Below are 14,281 nucleotides of genomic sequence, written 5' to 3'. Positions count from 1 at the left end.
TGGGGATTTGTCAGCAACTCACAAACTGCTTCAGGGAAGGTACCAAACCTCAGGTCCCAGTGCTTGTGAGGTGTCTGCACTCACACTTCCAAGAAGCCGTGCTCCCGGCATGGCCTGCAAGGTGGCATGGACCAGCTCCACCACCCTCTGCCATTTCAAGAGCTCCTGTTCCATCCCGCCTGGCCAGGAGCATACCAGCTGGCACTGGGTCACCAAGGTCCCATTTCTGTCACCTTGGCATGGAGGAACAACACCCTTCTCATGCGCCATTTGCACTGGAATGATTTTGTGTTGGAGAGGCCACCAAGGAGTCAGGAGGGACCATTTCTGATTGTAACTGTGCTGAGAGGCTGGATAGCAAAACTCTGCAATGGTGCCCTTGCCAGACCTCCAAATTTTCCCAACCCATCCCTATGTTTTCCTGGATTTTGCTGCAGTGCTCTTGCACATCACGCCTCCAGGACTTGACCCACACAGAGGCTGCTCCCACAACTTGCCCCTGTGACTTTCCCAGGAATGGGAATGATTTAATGTTAATGGCTATCCCTCTTTAGAACAGGTCGTGGAGAGTGGGGCGTAAGAGGTCACTATTGTTTAAACACTTTTGTTTTGCCTTTCTTTTCAGAAACTTTAAATCATGAGCTTCCTTACACAGGACACCCAAACTGACAGCTTGAGAACATGTGAGAAAGACGCAATTAATTTAGTGCAAAAGATAAGACATTTCCTTGGGGAAGCACTAACACCAGGCCTATTACCCCTCAGTGTCATTGCAGATTAGTGTTTGGCAGAGAAAGGGATTCTAAATCTTTTTAATTGAAAAATGTTTCTCTTTTCCTTACTATTATAAATTTCTGCCCAGCGGTTAAGGAGTTTTTAAATTATTTCTGAATTACATCCAATTTCTGGACAGTTTATCAAAAAAAGGAGGATGCAGTTTGTCTCTTGCTTTATTAATTTATGTCAGACCAGAGAAAGGAGAAATATATTCCCCCAGTGACCCAAATGAAATAGTTACATAAAGAGATGCTTAGAAATACAAAGCCCAGACATCTCTAACATGTTAAGATTGGGAGCTGTCACCAACACATCCACATGTAGGAATACATGCCATAATTATGCAAAGTGGAAGGATAATTATCCAAACACAGTGGTGGAAGCAACAGTTAAGAGAAGAATTTTACTCAGCTTCCCTCTCCTTTTCTGGCTTCAAGTTTGAAATACACCAAAACCAATGATTTTAATCAATGTAGGTTGTTTGACTCATAAGTCACAAAATTACCTCAAGAAAAAAAGAAGATGCAAATATCCTTTTTACCTTTAGCATATCCTGAGCAGGAACATTCAAAACTGTGACCTGGACTTGCTCAGTCCTTGATCCATGGACTTGGAGCAGCCCTCTTTTAATCCCCAAAGTGATGGATGAGATTTGAAGCAAAGTCCTGGCTTTGAGTGGTGTAGGTACTAACCCCAGGAGCCTCCTGGAAAGCACAGCTCCCTTGGGTGTCAATAGCCTGCTGGAAGACAGGAGTTAGTTAATTCTCTATTTAAATATTCATTTAGCTACAAGGCTGCCTGGCTATGTTTTCTAGAGCTCTAAACAGAAAAGCCCTGCAATCTGGGGGGCAGCATATTCAAAAAGGTACTCTGCAGGTGAATATTTCTGTAGAGATTAGTCTGCCACAGTCTTTGGGCAGATGCACAGCCCACAGATCATTTGTGTGTTAGGGTGGTTTGGGTTTTTTTGTCTATGAAAATCCTTCCAAACAACTTTATTCTCCACACTTCTCCTGGTTGTGTTTCCTCTGATCTATACTGAAGAAAAAATATTTTCCTTCTCTAATTCAATCCTTAGCCCTTGTTTTCCCAACCGCTAGTTCTCAAGAAATGTGATTTCTTAAAAAAAAAAAAAAAAAAAAAAAAAAAAAAAAAAAAAATCTAATTAAGCCATTTATCAAACTTTTCCAAGTGGGTAGAGTGACAAATTAGCCCTATCTTCCACCAACAATCTGATGGATGGGAAGATAAAGATGCAGAGGCTGTTTTTTTAGCTGGAAGCTCTCCACTATATCAATTGTTTGGCCCCAAGCCAAAAGGCCCTAAGAGTTGACAAGTACTAATGACAAGTTCATGAAGTTTATGCAGCGTGAGGCCTGACATCAAAGGAATGCAGCCTTATTAGCAATATCTCTATGCCTTCTCCTTGGAAAAAAATACTATTTTGTTTCTTCAAAAAATTTTACTTAATCATTCTACTCTTTCAGAAAATGGAAAGAAAATTAAAACTGTAAATAAATTTGCACAGTAATATATGGCTGATGAGTTCTGCTCTTCTCTATAAATATGAAGTGATTGTTATGACTTTTATGTAATGTCCATCAAGAGAGGCTAAGACAGGTAGACTGCAAATAAGTTTCCCTAGAAGTTTTTCCTTTTACCACTATTTGCTTGGGAATACTTATACTCTTCCCAAGTATTAACTCTTTGTGGTTTTAGGATGAGGTTAGGGCTGAGGTGGACACTGGGCCTGACTCTGTGACAGCACCACCTTCGGTGTTTGTAACTTAGACCTTTCTCCCTTCCCCCAGTGCTTTTATTTTAATGTGCACCATTTTGACATGAAATGGAAACCCTGTGTAGAAGGTAGAATGCAATTACTACCTAATTGAAAATCAGGAAGAGAGGATGTAACAGCCAGGATGCCTTCTAAGAAAAGTCAAATCAACAACTCAACAATAAAAACCTCTTTTGATCTCTTTGTTTGACCAAACAAGCTATTTCTGCAGATATTACATGTTACCTTGGACTAGTAGTAAAATCCATGGTTTTTTTACTGGAAAACTTTTTAAAGACTACTCTTGATGTCCCATTCTTTATAATCTTTTTTTTTTTTTTTCCTCTTGTGGAAATAGGACAGTCTTCAACTTGCTGGCACAATGAGAAACTTTGGTATTGCTTTATCAAATCCAAATGCAGTAGTCCTGCCTATTCATATACCTGATTAACTTGATTTATCTTTTCAACACATTTTTACAGGATGGAATTAAAAACAATACTGCAATGAAATGATGACAGCACTGGAAGTCAGCGCAAAGCCACATTCGGCACATCCTACAGTATTTTACCTTAATTTCCAGTCTGAATTTAATAGTGTATGTGGAAGGAGCACTGTGACAAACTAGGGATGTCATCCATCTTCAGCCTTCCTGTTTTTCAACAAACTGCCCTGGATTATCCCTCCTCTGTTGCTCCCAATCCATCACCAACTTGCTCTGTGTGGCTGGGCGCTCCTGCAGATTTTCTTTCTTGTTACTTTTCCAAAGGGAATGTGCCATTACATATGCCATGATGCTTTTGACCCCCAATTTACATCCCACTGGGATATCCAAAAGCTCTGATGGTTTTTGGGGAAATACAAAAAAGCTTGGAGTCTGTGAGGTCCAACACAAACAATCATGGAAAGAACAAAAGAGAACTTTAAAATAATACAACCTTACCTGGTAATGTCAAAACCAGGAATTAAAATTCCGGTTGAAAAGACCATAGTAATTCAATTTTTTTCTTCTTCCTGATGCATTTAATATCTCCAAGTTCCTAATGTACTTTCTTAGCTGCTTAGGAACCATATTCTTTCCATGACATCCCCTTGCAACACTTGGAATGAAAACCTAAGTAAAGCAAAATGCACAGGTTGAATTTTTCTACTTAGAATTGGGGTTTTTTTCAATAAAAATGAAGTGTAAGTATTATGGCACTATGCAATTAAGTGTTCAAATGCCATTGCTTCTAACTTAGGAAAAGGACTCCTTGAACAAAGAAGCTTAAATGTAAATTGGCTGGAAATGGGAAAAAAAAATTAGGTCAGTGCTGAAGTGGCCAATGAACCGAACTGTTTGCTTACTTATAATTAGCAGCATGGTCATTGTCTGGCTGCCGTGGCACTCTTAAATATGCCTGGGCAGACTGTGATTTAAAATTATTTAGAAGATTTACTTAAGATTTATTCATTGCCTCAAGAGACAGGTAAAACAACAACTCTCTCAATCACTCAGCTTGGTTGGAGGGCAGTGGCTACAATACAATCCTATTTATACTTTCTTAAGTAAAATAAAGGATTTTCCTTTTCTTTAAACATGTCTCCAATTACTGAATAGAGCAAACTCATTCAGAATTACAAGCTTCAGATTTTTCAAAGGTTCCTGAATCACTCACACATTTTAGCAAACAAGGTTAAGAAATTACGTTCTGTAATTTACAATTTATTACACAATTCAATGGAAGACCTTAAAAATGCTTAGCTACAAAATAAATAACAATAATAATAAACTTACTCCACCCTGCATTTGTCTTTTATTTGCCAGATGACCAGTTTGTTTTACTTCCTTGACAGAACTTTAGAAAACAAAGCAAGTCTGTACATGTACAGTTCCCACCTAGAAGCACAAACTTGAGCAGCCAACCCCAAGTTAAAACATAAACTCACCTTTCATTTCTGTTCAAAGGTAATGTATAATTCAACTAGAGCTGAGGGATATTCACATAATTTGCCTTTAAATGTTGCCCAATAGATTCTGTGGTAAGCCTGGTAGAAGGAAAGTGAAAAACAGACAAACAAACCACCACACTGCTACTACAGCTACAGAGGGAAGTGCACAGGTTTACAGATCAGATGGAATTTGGGCTGTTCCATCGTGCCTGTGAAAGTGAAGTGGAAAGATGGCAAATGAATCAGAGTGCAGAGATACTGCTCAGCTATGGCAGTGGTAATACATATTTCAGCCATCAAAGGGATCTGGTTTGCACTTCTCTTGATTTTTTTCTTCCTCTAAATCATACTAATATTAGGTCTTTTCTCAACTTTATTTCAGTCTCTTCCATTGGGAACAGCTTCTGATTTTAAGATGGCTTCACATGAGTATTAGGACAGAGATTTTGCTCACTAAATAATACATGAAGAGAATAATGATTTCAGATCTGTATGTCCTATTTTAGCTATTTCCACTACCAGGAACTGATGGACTGACCTACTTGTGTGTTACAAAAATAGCCAAGGATCTTTAAGCAAAATCAATGCTGCTGAGCTGAACAGAAATGGAGAGGTGTAGTGTGCTCATAGCATGAGCCCTTTGGTGCCCATCCCAGCACTGCTGTCAGAGAACACCCTCCATGCATGGCCCAAAACAACCTGGCCATTGCTGAAAAACTCAAAAATTTCTTTTTAAAAAGTGACATTCAAGTTCTAGGCTAAAAATCCACTAAGGATTTTGGTGGGCATCACTCTGCAGGCCTGAAGATACAGACTGGAAGCAGCAGATCTGGACCCCTGGGGAACTTGTGTTCTTTCCACCAAAAATGCCTGATTTTACACCATTCCACCAGCCTGCAGTTTTTGGTGCTTGCTTTCTTTACAACTCAAATCTAGGTGCTGCCAATCACTTCTGCAATGCTGATAACATGCACAAATCCTTTCATTGCCTCTATCATCATAGCCACTACAGAATTCTATTATCTAATTTATTGTACCTCCTTTATTTTGCAGTTTGCTGTTATCCCAGGGATGAATACCAGACTCTCTGCAGGCAACTGGACTTTCTGTGCTACCAAGATACAGTTCCCGACCAGAATGCTCAGCTGAGTCTCAAAGCCTTTACAGAGCATAATAACTTCACTATGTGGCAGTGGAGACAAATATTACTTAATATCTCTATATTTTTTAATAGGAGAGGGACACATCCCAGCAAGTCCTGCAGTTTATGAGTGTTGTGTTAACACTACATCACAAGACAGCAATTCTCTCACCCACACAAAAGTCCAGGGGCTCCTGCCCAGCTAAATCTCCATGTAAATGTTTGGGAAAGCACAGACACTCTTCCAGCACTAATCTCCTTGCAGAGAGGCAAGGAGCAACATGCACTCCTCTTTGAAGGGTTTTTCTCATAAGCTCAACTGTACCATGTTCTTTCCTGAAAACCCAGGAAAAGACAAGTTCCAAGAAGAAAAAGTTTCCAACAGAAACCTTTCCTGAGAAGTCAGAGACACCATCCTTCAAAGAATCTTAACACTCATGCCATAAACATGATGAAGAAAACGAGTGAAGAGTAAGAATGAGAAAGCAAATGGTTCAAGGAGCTCTGTGAGGACTACTCTGCATTCAATAAAATCCATTTCATTCACAAGAAATCCTTACAAATACATGTTTCTTGGGAGAACTCTATGGTCTCTTGCAGGTAACTCAAGAAACGAAGTATAATTTTTCAGACTTCTGACAAAACTTCAAAATGAAATACTTGAAGCAGCAAGTTCTGTAACTTCTCAGGTTTAAAACCTTAAAAAATCCAATCTTTTGAACACAGAGATCTGATGCCTGCCAGTCTTTGGAAGTTGATACACCTGGACAAAAGTAAAGAACTAAAATAGAGTGGATGATTTCAGCCAAGTGCATTACTTCAATTAAGAGATTATCAGTAAAGTTCTCTAGAAACAATAGAGTTGTCTGGCTTTATTTAGAATGCTCAGAAAACACAAACTATCATTTAGTACAATAAGGAAACAAAAAAAGTTTGTTTTCTTCTAGTATCAGATGTAAAAAAAAAACCTCCTAAATCTTGCTTCTTGCTGTGGGAGAAATATTAAAAAAAACCAATTCACTGCCTAAATCACACTTCTCTAAACTATTATTGCCTTTATCTTAATGTTTTCCAAGACTTTTCCCCCAGAGAGCAATACATTGTCCTCTGGCATCTCAGCTGCTCCCTCACCAAACTGTTTGCAATAGCAAGCAGAGACTCAGGATATTGAAAGTGCTGATAAAAAACAAACCCAGTTGTGTTGCAAGTGACTTCTTGACTTATGCCTGCTAAGCACAATTCAAAGGCTTGAACTTTTAAAGGCATAATTCTCTCTATTTATTTTTGTGTAAATACGAGCAGATGAGAAACAATTCCTTATGGCATTTCAATCTGGGAGACTTCTCTTACTTTTCTTCCGCATTGGCTATTGAGAAACAGAAATATCTGGAGGTGCAAAGCCCCAGGGTTTTGTTAGTGACACAGGGAGTGGTATTCTCTGCATCTCTGGTCAAACAAAAACACACAGTACACAAGGCTGTCACATAAAGAACAACTTGTTGCCTAAAACACCTTGATAGAATAAAGAAATAAATTACTGCTCCCCAAGCATAAAGAGATGGAGATTTCTAGAAAAAAACCCACATTTCAGATTCCCCCAGATGTAGATACTGTAAATAAACACTATAATTTGATGTATTTGTGGAACTAAATACATTTGGTGGAAATACAAAAGACCAACCTGACAGAACAATGGTGCCACTTCTGCTCACTCCAACCCCAGTCACAGGGAAGTAATTTTCTTTTATCATTAACATTAGAGAGCTGCATGTTGGATGCCCTGGATGATACCAGTATGCAATAAGACAGGTCCCCTGGAAAAAAGCCAAAAGTCTTCTCCATCAGCCTAGATAATGACAAAACAGCCCTTTTAGTTTATTTATTGCACTCCTTCAGCTCCTCTTTTTAAACTCTTTAATTTCACCTTACACAAAAAGATCTCAATTGCAGAGTAAAGAGAACTGTTATACTGTGTCCTTCCCACTTTCTCCCCAGCACACTCATAAATCACAGTGCTGTGGGTTTGCCTGGAAGCTGTGCCATCCTGTTAGGTTTAATTAAGTAGCCTTAAAGTAAGTGGCCAATCAATACTGATTCATGTGGGTCTCACTGCAATCAGTCATGACAGTGTCTGAAGGCATTGCTGATGTGAGTATAACACCCTGGCTCGGCCTGTCCACATTCATGGCAAATGAAGATTAAGAGTAAAAAGAAAACACTCACTGAACTATTTTCTCCTCTGTAACATGCATCTGACTGGACACAGAGCAGAATCCCTTCCTTTTCAAAACTCTACAAATATTTCCCAGCCTATTTAGTTTGCACTTAATTCCTCTGCACAGAACTTGACTTTTGTACTGCCACAAGAAATGCCATGACCTGCATTTCCTGAAGTTTGGATTTGAAACTGATAGATACTAATTAAATCTGACCATAACTTGCACAACACACAGCTTGCAATGAGGCCTGGAAATTACTGTATGATAGTTATGATATAATATCATTACAGTAAGATCTTCCTTATCAACTCCAAAATATAAGTGTGTAGCAATCAATTAAAGGTATTATTGAGCTGACCGGCACATGCATATCAATACCTAAATTAAATTGATCTAACTCTGAGGAACTTGCTCTGATTTCCTAGCACTTCAATCAAGTTTCTCTCTTCTCTAAAGGGAAGCAAGGGTTTAATTGTCCCATGTCTATAGGTGATTTTTTGCCACAACCTAACTAGATGACATGGGCTATGAAGACTATAATCTCTTTTAAAGCCTCTCAGTTATCACCTGATAGGTGCACAATCTATTTTTATTCCCCACCAAGTCACTCCAAAGATTGCTGAAGTCTGAAGCTCTACTTTAAAATTACTGCCTACTTTTACAGCAAATTATACTACACCTTGATGGGGTCCTGCAGCTTCAGTAACAGTGAAACAGAGCTGAAAACAGAGTGCCAATTTACTAACTAAACTCAAGTTTTATACATCAGTAAACCCATGATCAAAGTGGATTATAACACAAAACCCTGAAAAACAAGTATTTGCAACATAAGCAGTGAAATAATGCATTTTTATTATCGATCCCAAATCAGGTCTGTCCTAGAAATGTATTTAATTTCACAGGCCTTGATTGTATTTGCGCTACCTTTTCTAGTTAATATTTAAAAAGAAATATTTGATTTAGGGATGTATAGAACTTATTTAGTTCTTCTGCTACATCTTTCTTTCACCAGCAATGAAAATCTGCAGTGCTGTGCTGCTTGCTACAGGTTGTAGATGTGAGTTTTCAGCTTGTACAGTCACACTCATTGTGTTTACTATGCAAAACAGTTTACCAGTATGTGGGAATGAAAAACCCTAATTTTTGTGGAATCTAAAGATTTGTATAAATTTTACTTCTGAATTGCTCTGGAAACTTGAAATTGTCACATAATTAAGAAAGCCATTCAGATGTCTTTCCAGTCTTTCATTTTCTGGCTTTGATGCAGTTGCCACTGGGGTTTTCACAGAATATTCAGCTTTCCAGATGGTTTCGTTTACATTTCTAAGTTTGCCATCGTGTGGAGCTTGGGTCTCAATTGCAGGTCACACCTAACGAGGGGACATCTAGAAAATGAAAAATTCCCAGCACCTCTGTGGTTAGCCCTGCTGAATAATTGCTGCAGTAGCTGAATTTTGCTGTACAGATGTTGGTAATTTGCTATTGAAAACCACCAGTATCAAACTGTCAGAGTCAAGAAATGGCTTTAATTATTTCCTCCCTGGAGCAGTAATAGCCATTACTTGAGCACTGCCAAAGCTGGAATGTGTTTGTGTGGGTGATTTCTTAGCACATGGAGTACAGGCAGCTTTACCTGCACTTGCCAGCCCTTTGCTCCCTCCTTGTGGAAGGAGATTGCTTCAGTCAGGGCCAGATCATCTGGAGACCACCATGAGCTTTCCTCCTTTTCCCTGGCCACCAAAGACTAACATTGTTTTTCTGCTTCATTGAGTCTTGAAAATAGAAGATAAATCAGACAGAAAGCCCTTGGAACTAAGGGTAAGAGGAAAAATCTTCTCTGGGAGGGAATAATTAAACAAAAATATCAGAAGCTATGGGATATTTGATGAGAAATTGTACTGAGAAAGAAGGTGAGGTCAGCAGGGTTACTGCAGGAGTCTCCTCCTCACTCTGCATAAGCACTGCCTGGGGTCTCCCTTCTTGCAGCACTGGGCACAAATAAAATCACAGTCAAAACCACGCGGTTTAAAAAAATATATTAAAATTCAGGAGCAGGTCAAAATATTTTCACAATTTTCCAGCAATTTCAACATTATTCTCTCCCCTTCATCAAATAGATCCAAACACAGAAAAATTAAGAACTGATGTTAAGGTGAACATTTCCACAGGAGCCTGCAAAGGGCTTTGGCTTGTGCTTCAAAAGAACTAAAACCCCTCCAAAATAACTTTTGTGCTAGGATGTTTTATTTCTCGTTCCCATGCTGTATTGATTTGGGAAGACAATCTAACCTCTGTACCTCCAAATGCTGTCCTGTCTCTGAAGAGGGATAAGGTTCTTGTCCTTAAATAATTTGAGGACTTTTTGTGCCTCTGACAGAGAAGTGCTGAAGTCTGGGGGAGTTTGTCTCCTAGAAGAGCAGGGAACACCGAGGGTGTTCCTGCAATATCCATGTGCTTGGCCAGCAAGGAGCTGCTGTTCCTTTGAAGTGCTCACTTTGGATATTTGTGGATATTTGTGCATATGGAGACAGGGTTTGTTTTCCCACATACAGCAACCTTTCCTTCTGCTGACTGCACAGCCCAGCCCAACGTCACAAGTGGGGCATCGATTCTCTCTGGGTTGCTCCAGAAGGGAGAAGCAAACATGGCTTATAAAAAAAGAAGGAACACGATAAGGAAAATCAGTCTAATGAAATATACTAGAAATAATTGCCAGCTTAAAAGCTTTTAAGTTATTAAGAGTTCACCTTTAAGTCGTGAGCACGTTTGCTGTTAATTTATCTAATGTTTTTAAGTACTAGCAGGGAAGAGGTCAAGAATGTTTGAACTACAGATGGATTTTCCTAGAATTTTTATTTCCTTCCTTTTTAGGTCAGCAACAAAATTTAAAAATCTGGGGGGAAGAAAAAGAGAAACAGTTCCTACTTTAAAACAAGCAGCTCAGAAGGGAGGAAAAATGGGATTTCTTCGCATCCCAGTGAAGTCCAGACTAGCAGGGCTTGCTGAGTTTGAGGGGCATTAAGATGTTTTTTCAACCCAACCTGTGCAGTGAATATTTCTGTGAGGTGATCACTTTTTAATTGCTGCTGCCGGTATCACAGCACAGCAAAGATAACCAACACCATCTCTCAGTAGCAAAGGCTGACTTACCATCAATGAAAGAGATTCCAATACTGCTCAATAGAGGCTGATGATCAGTAACTATTAGAGTTCTGCTGCTCTCCCTCCACGACAGCCAAGAGCATAAATAATAATGAGTTCTGAAAAGCTCCCCGGTGTCTCTGCATGAGCAGGAGCTGTTCTGAGTGCAACAGGCATTTCTTGTGTGTGGCACATCTCAACCACAAAATTGATACCTACAGACAGGGTATGGTGTCATCAACATCCAGCTCACAGCTGAAACTATTTTAGAGTTTTGTTAAGAATGACAAGATTTGATGAATGGAGATTAGTGATTAAAATGCTTCAGCCTTTCTAAGTCTTCACACAATGTGATGGCAAATAAGTATTCAAAGAAATTTATTTTTGTTCCTAGCAGGTGGATATCTAGAGCCTGCTGTTCCTGAGGGAGTCCCAGAGACCCACTTGATGGGAGTGTTTCACAGCTGTAAGAGATTCAGATTGTTAAACAATGACTGGAGCTGGAACATATTTTAGTGACTAGACTCTGCAAGCCCTGAGGTCCCTAATTGCCTGCAGGCAGCCTGCTTATCACTGCAAACCTGGAGCTCCCATCTTGTAACATGAGGCACTGAAAGCCTGTCTTGAACATGGAATTCAATTACAAATAAATTATTCCAGGAAAAAACCCAACAAGAACACACCTTTCCACCCCATTTTTCTGCTGTCAGAGGGGCAGGTGGGCTGGGGGCCCGTTGACATCAGGAAGATGGATCCTTATTTACACTTCCACAGGAAAGCTGCTGTGAAAATGAATTGTTTTCCTTACCTACAGACAACACTTATTTACAAGGGAGTTACTCCACTACAAACACTTCCACTTTGAATTTGAATAGAAATTAAACCTGGACAATGCCAGAGGAACATTTGAGAAGTCACAATGACAGAAGCAAAGCTTTCGTAAAGCACAATATAAGCCACATTTCAAAATCACTTTGAAACACTCAAAGACTTAATTATGGACTCTATAGTGATCTGTATTACCAGGCCTTGATTATTTCTGCAAAATATGCTTCATTAACTTACACATGATGGAAATGTAGATTTAAATAGCTTTAAAGTATTGTAATTAAAATTAAATCACCATAAACAAAATTAATGAATAACATTTTCTGGTTCATAGCCCTAGTTTTTAGGGAATTTGTTCACAAGCTGATTAGAATGCCAAAAGTGGTCATTTTCTATCATGTAATCAAAATCTTACTATGCAAAATTCCAGTACAGCCTTGAAATAAAAAAAAAAAAAATTAAAATCTATTTTACTTTGATAAAAGATAAATACATCAATAACAATTTTTAGGAGGCAAAAAAGATCCTTGCTAAATCTGGCATCTTTCTAAAATTTCTAAAAATTATTTAAGACAGTTTTCTAGATTTCTTGTTTAATTTGGTTTTAATTCTGTAGCAAGATATTCTGGGGGATATTGTTCACATTAAATGCATCTGCCTTAAAAACCTAATCTTATTCCTATTTCAGGTGGTGACAAAAGTACAATTAATCAACAAAAGAAATAGCTATAACTCCCCTTGAAAATTCACCATTTTTAGAACGTCACATCTAATTGCCACGTGATAAAACCTGGTGTGATGACAATAATGAATTATCATTCCCCTGTTTTGACATGTTTTAGTGCTATGCATGTTTTTTGTTAGTTATTTTCAGTGAGCATCATGCTGTCTTGCCTCAGCCCCATACAGCAGTTTGACACAAAACAATTCAAATTCTACTTTGACTTTTTTGCTTCCCCAGAAATACAGATTATTTGGGATGTCTGACTGACTGTACAAAGAATAATTTGCTTGTACAGTACCAGTAATTTCCAAGCACCCATCACATTTTAAAGGCAGAAATATTCAATGGTTTTGGATTTTAAAAATGCCAATAGTGACAATTTTGAAGCCATTAGGTCTGTGTCACTCTGCCAGAAATCAGACTGCTGGCAGCGTGCATGTTCACAGGGCAAGAGCAACTGAGGGAATATGGAGAAACTTCAGCTTTGAAGGCAGATGAGATCAATGTGTTAAGAATTACCTGAGCAAAATAATAGAGAATAAAAAAGTTATTCCTGTGCAAGAGGGAAGATACTTTAAATGAAACCCGCTCATTAAAAATGCTACTGCTCATTTCCACGGAGTAAGCGGAATACCTCAAAGCACTCTGTGCACTTCAAATATATTTACAATAAAGGGATATACCAGGAGAGAAAATGACGGCTCCCATTTCTCCAGGGACAATGCTGAAACAAGGTTTCTCCCCTAAAAATGTCTTAAATTCCTCAGAAAAAAAAAAAAATCACACTTATGTCTTTTCTGCAGTAATCTGGCACAGTTCTTTCCTGTGTATTTCTTGATAGAACAATCAGGGAACCTCTCTTCCTAGCTGGGAGTGAAGTTGTCACCTTCTCAAGAGACTGACACACAAGGCTACTCAAATTGATCCTCCCTCCTCTGCAAAGCCTTGACTTCCATATGAGTGAAAACCAAGAAAAATCTCACCCATCTGGGGATGGAGAAATGGGGGAGCTTTTTTTCCCCTATGGGTGACTCATTACTGCAAGTTCCAGCAACTGCTGGCCTTCAGGTGGCTTTCCCCTGAAGTAGAAGTAGAAGTAGATGTAGATAACGATGAATTTAATTACCATCTGAAGCTCTTAGAGGATCAGGTCTGGAGGGAAGTAGATTTCAGTGTGTCCTCAGCTGTGGAATGAGAGACAGGTGCAAGCTAAAAAAAAAAGGCCTGATCTAATCACTCCTCTTCAATGCAGCTGGTTTAACAAGAGCACAGAGGTTTTTTGGGATCATGCTCGGAAAATGGAATTTTCATCTCTTTGTTCTTAACATACTGTGCAGAAAGGTCACTTGTTCTGGCAGTGGCTAATGTGTGACATCAGAGCAGCTCCTTAGCAGGGTAAATTGCTGCAGTTCAGAGGTATAAATAGCCCCAGCAGCACTCACCAGCCGAGGAGCCGCTCAAAAACGCTTCTGATTAATTTCCTGTTACCGAGTTGGTCTTCCAAAGCCTCTAGAGAACTTCCTGGCAGCAGAATGAAACCCCATTTGCAGAGTGGCATTTCCACAGTTTTGCCTTTGATTGCCAAGCCAACACTTGATGCCTCCTATTGATCACATTCCCCCACCTCTGCCGGCGGCCTCGGCAGGGAGCCGACTCAGGAACCTTCCCAGTGCAATCTGGACTGGCCCCATGCAGATGAGCTGCGGCTTTCATGCCTCCTGTCCACCATCTGCTCATTTCTC

General features: G+C 39.3%; 1 long non-coding RNA gene across 2 annotated transcripts; it reads right to left on the bottom strand.

Moving 5' to 3' along the window:
• Window positions 1-183: 183 nt before the first annotated feature.
• LOC137472666 (uncharacterized) lies at window positions 184-12,600 on the bottom strand. Of its 2 annotated transcripts, none has more exons than XR_010998351.1 (3): window positions 9,480-12,600; window positions 7,309-7,473; window positions 184-1,517 (listed from the first exon to the last, which is right to left on the bottom strand). It is a non-coding gene; the product is annotated as an uncharacterized lncRNA (long non-coding RNA). The 2 variants fall into 2 exon arrangements; XR_010998352.1 differs by having other exon boundaries at window positions 184-1,514; window positions 9,480-12,350.
• Between the last annotated feature and the right edge of the window lie 1,681 nt (window positions 12,601-14,281).

Source organism: Anomalospiza imberbis, chromosome 4 (assembly GCF_031753505.1).
Source record: "Anomalospiza imberbis isolate Cuckoo-Finch-1a 21T00152 chromosome 4, ASM3175350v1, whole genome shotgun sequence".
Taxonomy (NCBI): Eukaryota; Metazoa; Chordata; class Aves; order Passeriformes; family Viduidae; genus Anomalospiza; species Anomalospiza imberbis.
Note: the sequence above shows the minus strand (reverse complement) of the source record. Positions and strands in the feature narration are given on the sequence as shown.